The sequence below is a fragment of the Engystomops pustulosus genome, chromosome 7 (assembly GCF_040894005.1).
Source record: "Engystomops pustulosus chromosome 7, aEngPut4.maternal, whole genome shotgun sequence".
Classification (NCBI taxonomy): domain Eukaryota; kingdom Metazoa; phylum Chordata; class Amphibia; order Anura; family Leptodactylidae; genus Engystomops; species Engystomops pustulosus.
The window spans coordinates 46078813-46088985 of NC_092417.1; positions in this window are offsets into that span (position 1 = coordinate 46078813).

Genomic DNA, 10173 nt, shown 5'->3' on the forward strand with positions numbered 1-10173 from the left:
CACTCCAAAACATACTGTTAGGCTGTTTAGATTGTGAGCCCCATGGGGACAGGGACCAATTTGACATGCTTGTGAAGCGCTGCGTAATCTGTGTGCGCTATATAAATAAAGAATTATTATGTATGAGAAACAACAATAATATCCACAGTACATATAATAAAAGTTGAGTATTATTATACGTGGTCCAATAGGTTGTTACATAGAGCCCACATGACCAAATTACAGGGTTAGAGATATTATACCGGGACCAGTCACTACTGGCCAATCGTTCTACATGTGCCAGGATTTGGCATGATGGGAAACAAATACAGATTTTAGATTTTACAGGACAGGAGCACAGTATGGTCAGGATAGAAGGGTAAATAGTGCAAAACTGCAAAGACAACATCTATACAACCCCTAGAAGTTCCAGAAGAATATTTGTCCCCCAGCAGAATGGTCCTGCGCACATATTACTAGACATTTCATATTTTAAGTCAGTCACAAATTCTGCCCATTACAAAATACGTGGAATGGCTAAGCAAGGTGGATTGTCCTCAGCCTAGAAAAAGCATCCCCATGTCAAATATTCACAAGTATGATATTGGATGTTATCCTATAGGAACTTTACCATACTGCAAATATTACTTTTATCCTCCTTCACCATCCTATATAACTGAATTAATCGGATATTAACTACCAGGGTGCCTCCCCACTTACTGTAATGTGAAATAAACTTTTATAAAGTACTGAAATGAATGAGAATGCTAACAAAGGCCTTTTTCAAATCAGCATAGCATAAGAATGGAACCCATTGAAACCTGTCAGCAGCTAAAAATTACATTTCGGGTGACAGGTTCCCTTCAATCAGCTGTGTGATAATGTGTATATAGAAAATAGGAGCATGGGGGAGCGTCAATTTACCACCTCTGCTGTAGGGCACTAATTCACAGAAAAATATGCAATAATAATTCAAATCTATTAGTGTATATATTTTGCTTAGTTAATGACATAGTTTGTTGATGAGGGTCTTTGCTGTGAATAGGTGTCTGGATGAACTATAGGTCATACGCTCAGGCTGCTGCAGCGCCTCTGATTCACTTAATTGTCTCTGTGCGCTACAAGGAAAACTGAAGATGACTACAACAGGGAGAATTACTCAACCACATTAAAAGAAATATGTCCTTTTACACGGCTCCGTAACAGTCGGATCACAAAGCTTTGGAGAGCAAATTGCTGTTGAAGAATTCTTTCAGCACCACGTTGTGACAGCTCCGCAGGTCCCCGCTGAGAGTCAGAGGCGAGGAAAGCTCTTGGGGATTTTTTCTTCTTTCCTCTAACAAGAGGCTCATTATAAAGATCAAGAGTCGGTTTCATTTATTTAAGTGTTTAGGATTTATTATAAGGAGCATTTTCATCTATTTTGGCCCACCTGTTAGCAGTTCACATTTTGCTTGTGTTTTATGTTTCTGCACAGAATGATGTGTAATATAGAGTATTATAAATACACACAAGGGAGTTTTTACTTAAAGGGGTATTCCCACAAAGACAAGATTGTTATATGTACTCAGGATAACACAATAACACATTCTCTAATTCATTGTTATTAACAAATATGCAGCATTACACAGATATAACTCCAACCTGTCTCCATCAGTCCTGCTGTATACAATTTCAGTTGCCCTTAGACACGACCATGTAACTTCTGACTTAGGCTCGGGGACGACATCTTGGATTCCTGTGTGACGGCCGCAGAGCTGACTTTCTCTCTCCCTGCTCTGTAGCTCGCCCCCTGCAGTCAGCACGGAGCGCACTCACTGCTGCACACTGAGACACAGGGGCTCATTTACTAAGGGTTGTGCTACTCGCTTTCGTCGGACTTTGCACCTTTTTTGGGGTTTGCACGGCTTGGACAGGTATTTAACAGGTGTCTGCGCTGGGAATCCTTTTTGGCACAGCTGTGCTGGTTTCCATGTGACACAAATTGGAGGGCGTGCCGTTGCTAGTAGTATAAACTATTGGGGGGTTTAGGTGGAATAATATCTGCTAAAATTTTGCCATCTTTTAAACCCTTAATGACAGCATTATCATCTTTCTACGGCGATTATTAAGGGTACTTCTCATGACGCGTTGCCTTTCTACGGTGACGCATCAGAACAAGATTGCGGGACATCGTGTCCTGCAAGTACCGGTGTCGATCTGTGACATCACAAACCCGGCCCTAACACACAGGATCGGAAAAACTCCAATCCCGGGTGTTTAACTACTTACACACCGCGTTCAAGCATTAAGTATTTCCCCCGTGAATCACACATAACTTTACATTCAATTATTTCAATTTTTAAATTGAGGAATTCTACCTTTTCTTGACTAATTTGAAGACTTAAATGGGTATTCCAGGAATCAGCATAATTCATATTCAAATAGTTCATTAAAATATAAGCTAATATGTAATTAGTTAGCAACAAAATGCTGTGGACATACACTTTGATTAAAATGCTACTGACCCTTAAATCAGACCTGTGACATTGTCCATGTGGAGAAGACACAGGACATAAAATGGACAATGGTCACATGTCCACATAAAGTCATGTGTTCATCACTATGTTTGGCTGTAGTCGGTTGGTTGCAGTGCACCCAGTATGGCAAGTGCTGTGGTGAGATGCCATCTCAGTGGTGTAATGTGCAATGATGGCAGTTACACACATCATTACCATGGTAATAGAGCAAGACAGTCTGCTAGATCATCACTGGGAGCAGAGCATAAGAAAGAGGAGCTGTTACTGAGAACTGAGAGATCATGGGAGTAGTAGGTGTAGATGGTGGCCATCTTGAAGATAAGTCTGCCTACTTTAGAAAGCCCATAACATTTTGTAAATCATAAAAGCAAACTTTTTGAGGTTTGTTTTTTGATTAATCACATTAAGCTCTGTTGTATTCATTTATTTCTAACATTATGGGTTTCTGTATCAGACGTTCATATATGTTCAGAATACCTCCTTAATTAATATTTGAATTTAAACGTATAATAAACAAGTCCAAAGATTGGTATCTTCCTAGATATCTGCTTATCATAGGGCTGTCATCTTGGCCACTAATACAAAACTTGAAGTATAAGACACTAATGTGATTACTGATCTATATCTGTCTTTAGAGAGCAGGACATAGGACAGCGGCATTCAAGGCATTGTGGCTGACAATTAATAACTGAAGTTGTCATGTGTGCATAGAGAATGAGGGCATTGAATGTAAATGAGGCATTGTATTGTATTGGGGCTTACATAAGGATCATTGACTGTATTTTAATGGGTTAGCCTCACTTTTACATAAGTTGCCCATGTGCCCTTACTGCCTTGTAGATAATCCCTGAATGTTCATTTAGTGATTCAGCAGTCCCACTACTTACTTTTGTACTATGTGCAGCCCCTCCGTGCTTCTTTCTTTACATATTTCAGCTCTGCTCCCCCTCCCCTCTCTCCGTCTATGTCAGTGTGGACGGACTGTGAGGAGAGAGACACAGTGGGTGATGTCACATGGACAACCTGGAGCGGTGAGAGAGATGGCAGCTGTCTGTGTATACATCATGAGAGGGCATCATGCTAAGAACAGGGTAAGGGTCCTTTCTTTCAAAGGAGGCAAAGACACAGATAGACATACATACAATGCCAAATTTGATCCACTTTCACATAGTTGGACCTTATGCAGTTTTTCACCAATCCACCTTTTGAAGAGAAGTTTTGTTACCAAAATATTAGGTAAGAACACCATGTTTCATCTGCAACAGCTCCAGTGGTAAATCTGCCACAGGTTTTTTACACACATGGACAAAAACAAATAATGGTACCAAATGGTATCAAATTGCTTCAAAATTTGTTGTGCAGTTATATCTCAGGCAGATATGCACATTACAGGTGTCATCAGATTAGAAGCGAGGTATTACCAAACGAGGCATAAAACTGCCTGTCCTATAAAAAGGTTTGGAGAGTCTACTTTTGGGTATTATACCCCTTGGTGTGAGTCTGGTGACTGCTAGACAAGCCTCTACACTGCACTTTTTGCCAAGTTGCTAGACTTTAGAGTGAGAAAAGAAGGATGGTCGTTTCGATGAATTGCCAAAATCTAGGCCATTTCGATCTAGTTGTTAGAAGGTATTTAGAGCAGTGGTTAAACGTGGCCAGACGTTAGTTATGAGTGAAATCCAAAAAGTAATCCAGCATCCAGGAAAAAAGTGAAAGTATAAAATTTGGCACTTTATTGAAAAAGGGTTTAAAACATAATACTCAGAAGTCACATAATCTGACACCTTTTGGACCGTAAATGGTCATTGCTCGTAGCCATGGTCCAGTCGTAGTTATGGGTGGTTCACCCATGAGCTGACTCATTCAGGTAAACGACAGGAGTCACCTCTTCCCTAAGAGGTGACAGCTCACGTAGCCCTGCCCCGAATAAACCCGACCGCGTCTTGCAGCCACACCCCTTGTTGGAATGGATGACTGGCCGCCTGAAGAGTCAGGGAGCCATTCAGGAGCCAAAAGAGTAGACTGAATCAAATGATCCAACTCACCAAATAGAGACGGACCTCCTATCACTAGCAGACAAGCCGCTGGATACCATATGGAACTTATATGTCTGGATCTCATTTTTGTATCATCATTACATCCACACATACAAAGTTTCATTTGTGCGTTTTTTTTTTCGTCAATGAGTGTATTTCCTTTCTGAAAACATTTTACTAAATAATATAATTTGTCATGGCAGCGGCCATTTAACAATGTAATAATTAAAGAAATCCGAGAATTTGGCACAGTTTAGACTTTACAAAAGGTCGGCCAAATTCTAGACCGCTGCTTGATCAAGTGGTCTCAGACAATGAAATATCTGCCTTTTATCACTCTTCCCTCATTTACAAGACCCCTAATAAAAATAATAGCCATTAGCTAATAATAGGAGAAATTGAAAAGTCCTGCGCACTCCATTTCTTTGTGTCTGTGCCTCTGGCCCAAATTAAATGACACGTTATTTTGTACTTTTTAATTTTCAATATTTTCTAACATTTCCAATTCGCTTATTTTTAGCTCTTTACTCTCGAATGTATTGAAGCTGATATAATTACACCTTTTAATTCACAAAAGACATGTATTTGCCTATTTGTGAAAAAGCTTTTTCACGCTGGCATGCTGTTGCTATGACAAGACGACTTTGAACACACAGTGGGTAAAATAATGTATACTTCCATGCGACCCTAACAAATGAATGTTAATTTAACCAGTAAGGTAAAAATAAATTGCAGTGCCTTTTTATAATAATAATAATTTTCTAACTTATATAGAACTGGCGGTAGAGCTAAAATCTACTGCTGCAAATTCATTGGATTGAAGGAAAACTAAAAAAAAAAAATTACTGGTTGAAGTAGTTGGGCCAGACAACCCTGTAGGACAGAAATACTGAGATAATGCAAAAGCCAGACTTGGAAGCACCATCCCCTCCCCCGTCTTATCAAATTTAATGTAAAGACTTGCATTCTGCCTCCCTTCTGAGTTCATTCGGGCACAAAGCAACTTACAAAGGAGTGAAGAGCATTTAGGGATTAACACATGCTCCGCTGGAGAGAACAGAAGTCAGCTGGTCCATTTAAATGATAAATTGAGCCATATTTATAGCACAATCAATTTTTTAAAGGAATTGTCCAATGGATCACAGAAAACATGATCTCCACTGTATAAAAACAGGATCTCCACAAGAGGTGAGAGTTGTTTTGGCTCCCAAACAGGGTCGGCTCCAGGATTGAGTAGGCCCCTGGGCAACAGATCGTCAGTGGGCCCCTTTGCACATGATTTGAACTTAGGTGGCGGCATTAAAAATTCGGAAAATAAAACAGTATCCAAAAATATCCCATAGTTTATCATACCAAACAGCCCCCTCACCCCCTATGGATTCATTAGACCTCATGTACCTCATGTGCAGGTCCTGACTCTTAAAGGAAATCTACCATCAAAATCAAGCATGGTGAAAACGCAGGGACCAGATACCTTATATTTGTTATCCATGGCCTCCTTCCTTCAAAAATCAACTTACAAAATTGTGCAAATGAGCCTTAGGGGCTACCCTGTGATTTAGCTTTAGGGATGGTGAGACAGCATAATTTTAAAATTTGATTTTACAAGTAAAGAGACCATGAATAACAACTATAATAAGATGACCACAGTCACTGTGCCTGGATCTATGAGTAGGTGTCCCTGGTTTATCATGACTGATATTGATAGTAGATTTCCTTTGATATAAAAATAATTAGAGCTTGATGTGATATAGATTGCTATAGCACAAGGAAATATTCACATCTGGACACAGGAACAGCTTTATGGGGGTTGGCCACTTTACATGTTTGTGTAATGTGTCGGTAAGTGTGTGTTTGGATATTAGATAATTTACCAATATACATCTATTAATAGTTCTGCTCCGCTTTCTTAATATGTTAAGTGGAGAACTCTTAATAGATGTAAATTATCCAATATCCTTCTCCCACACTTGCACACACATTACTAAAAACATGAGGTAAAGTACTTTCTGTTGATCCAGGGAGTTATTCTGACTGCCATAGTAGGGGTCGGGAATAAAATATTCCCTGCTTTGGGCCAATTGGCATCACCCTTGAAGGGTTTTTGGCTTCTTCTGGATCAACGTGATATAATGCATAGGTTGGACTTGATGGACTGATGTCAGCACGGTAGTGGTTAGCATTACAGCCTTGCAGCGCTGGGGACCTGGGTTCTAGTCGCAGGTCAACATCTGCAAAGAGCTTGTATGTTCTCTCAGTCTTTGTGTGGGTTTCTTGCCACACTCCAAAACATACTGGTAGGATTATTAAATTGTGAGGCCCATTGGGGACAGGGACCAATTTGGTAACCACTATGTAATCTGTGTTTGCTATATAAATAAAGGAATTTTTATTATGTCTTCTTCTAATCCTCTTTACTATGATATGATATACCGTGATCTTTTTCTAAAGTGGCCAACCGCTTTAATTCAACATGTACACAACTGCTTGCACAAATGGGCCACAACCATTGGAAAGTTTGCATCCTGCTTCCACAGGGGCTGTATGAAAGGAGATATTATAAGATGGAGTTCTGCAGGGAAAGGAGTCAGTATTAGGTGAGGGACTGCAAATTTTTTTTTCCAGGGACCATGGGGGGAGGGGGCACCCGAACCAGTCCCTGGGAAAAATGTATTTGTTGCAGCCAGTCCCAGGTTACAAAAAGGTTGGGGAGCACTGCCATAGAACATTTGTAGATCCATAAGGCCCCTTCCACACACATGCTGAGTTCAGTTCCGGTTTGCAGTGCTTGGGCCAGGAGATCCAGGCAGCACTCGCTGCGAGTGTGGAAGGGGCCTAACAGCTGAAGAACAGGTTGGAGTCCAGTAGCTCAAACAACATTATCATCATTCAGCACTTACTAGAATAAAGCTATTACTTTGGGGTAAAGTAAAAAATTGAGGATAAAACTTTCCTCCATGTATGTAGAACTATTAGTGGACATATCTCAGAGATGTGGAGCTGTGGATCAGGTCTCATGCTCCAGCATCGGAAAGACAATGAGGCACATTTACTTACATTTCTGCTTTAGCTCACAGAAAGTGCATTGTCCGACGATAACGCGCGGTGCCGCGATTCACTAAGATTGTGCGCGCTATATCCTGCATGTGTCGCTTCCCCGCTCAGGTCTGACGGAGTTCACCTTCTTTTTAGTGGTGCATGTAAGAGCTTGGGCTTGCGACACAATTTGAAAGTTAAATCTTGCGCTCAGTCCGAATTAGTAGGACTGTCCGACGGCACACCGCCTGATTTGTGTCGCATGGAAACAGCTGCGGCAAAAAAAAGATTGCGTGCGCCAAAATCCCAGCGCAGGCACATCTTAAATATCTGTGCAAGCCGTGTAATCTCTGAAAAAGGTGCACAGTCCGACAAAAGTGAGCAGCGGGACCCTTAGTAAATGAGCCCCTATATGGTCAGGGTTCTATTTATTGTAGCATTGAGTAGATACACATCCATATTACAGTCACCACTGATACCTTTCAGAGTATCCATTATTCCTGTGTATAGCAAAGTCTATAAAAGATGACCCGTCTCTTACATGTATACCAACCAGACTGACACGAATGTAACATGAAACCTTCATGGCTGCTCCCTTTTTTTCCTCATCAGGTAAATGATTGAAGCATCATGGGGATTAATTGTGGGGATGTTTAATTGTTACCCTTTATCAGGCCTGGCCCTACTCCATAGGGGCTAATACAGATAAAATGTTGCTTTGAGCTTCCTCGCACTCTCTTCATTAAGCTAATGGAACATTTTGCTCTCATTTTCCCGGCAGGGTGACTGTAGGAGTACAACCTTGTAATTGTTGCTCTTATGATAATTGAAGGTGGTAGGTGTATTTGTAATCTCATTGTTTTTACTACGGGATCCAGATGTATTCATGGTTGATTCTGCTTCTAACCTCTTCTGTAAGTTACCATTATCCTGAATCTCATACTGCTCCATTGCTATTACTCCTATATTCCTGTGTTGCTGTGAAATAATGCATTGTGGTGATTAATAGGACTATTACATGTATAGACTTTTATGCATATACAGAAAAATAGCAAATGTCTATTGTACTGTACCAAAAATCTAGCATGATAAACCGGGAACACTTACTCCTTATACTTAGATCCAGGCACTGTGACTGTGGTAATCTTCTTATTTATGCCGTCTCACCTTAACCTAAAGCCAAGTAACAGAAGGAATAGGATAACCCTCAGATGTATTTGGATAATTTTAAAAGCCTAAAGGGCTCTGGTGGGTGTTTCCAGAGCCCCACAATGCTGCAGCATCACAGGTTGTCCTGCTTTCTCCCTCTGCTCATTGTACCAATGAGTGAAAAAACATCACTAAAGGGCTGTTGAAACACGCCCTGGAGCCCGCCAGGCTCGTTAGCATGATTTCAAAACTTTATTTTAGAAGGAAGGAGGCCAATGATAACAAATTTAAGAAGATTACCACACAGTGCCTGCATCTATGTGCAAGTGTCTCTGGTTTATCATGATAGATTTTGATGGTAGATTTTATTTAAAGGGCATCTACCACCAGGACAAAGGACTTTATGCAAATGAGACTGAGGGGCTTCAGACCCCATAGGTATTAGCGGAGGCTAGAGCCCTTCAGGCTTATTTGCATAGTCTTTCATCCTAGTGGTAGATGTCCTTTAACAAGTCTGTCATATGGGATCCAACAACTGAACAGAACATTGAGTAACTTTGTAAATGCATCACATTGCCTAAACCACCCACAGGTCCTTATGAATTTCCTATGCGACACAATAAAAAAAACATTTCATTTACCCTCCCAAGCTCCCTGCTCCGGCACTCTGCTGCAAATGAAGCCGGAGTAGTACACAGTAGTGCATATGCAATGAATCCGGGGTCTTATCCCGGCTTCACACAGGATCGCGAGAAGAGGCGTCCAGCGGGCACATCTGCAGATGCAGGTCTGTTGTGCCTCATCAGCCTTGCAACTAGGAAACTATAAATGTTTTTTTTTTCTTACACAGGGCCCACTTACAGACCTAAAACAGGCCAATTTTGCACCCTAAACCACAGGTGCAAAAACCATACAAGCGCAAAGGTTCTCTTGAAGTCACAGGACTGCGGGTTTCAGAGCTAAATTACAGATTACTTGAAAGGACCCTGTAACCAAACTGCTACACCCAGGGATGGGATCCAGCTTGGACAAGCCAGGTGTTAAAATTCATGAAATTATATTTCAGGGACACAGCGTAAAGATGTCAAGACAACTGAATGGCATATTTTTTTTAGCAATTTGAAGTACTGTACCCATTTACTTAATATGTACACCGTGACTGAGAGCAGGATAACCTGTATTATTCATACATTACTTGTATAGGGGCTCATTTACTAAGGGTCGCGCTGCTCACTTTCGTCAGACTGTGCACCTTTTTAAGGGTTACGTGGCTTGCATAGATATTTAACAAGTGTGTGCGCCGGGATTTTGGCGCACGTGACCCTTTTGGCGCAGCTGCACTGGCTTCCATACGACACAATTTAGGGGGCGTGCCGTCGGACAATCCGACTGATTCGGACTGAGCGTGGGATTTAACTTTCAAGTTGTGTCGCAAGCCCAAACACTTACATGCA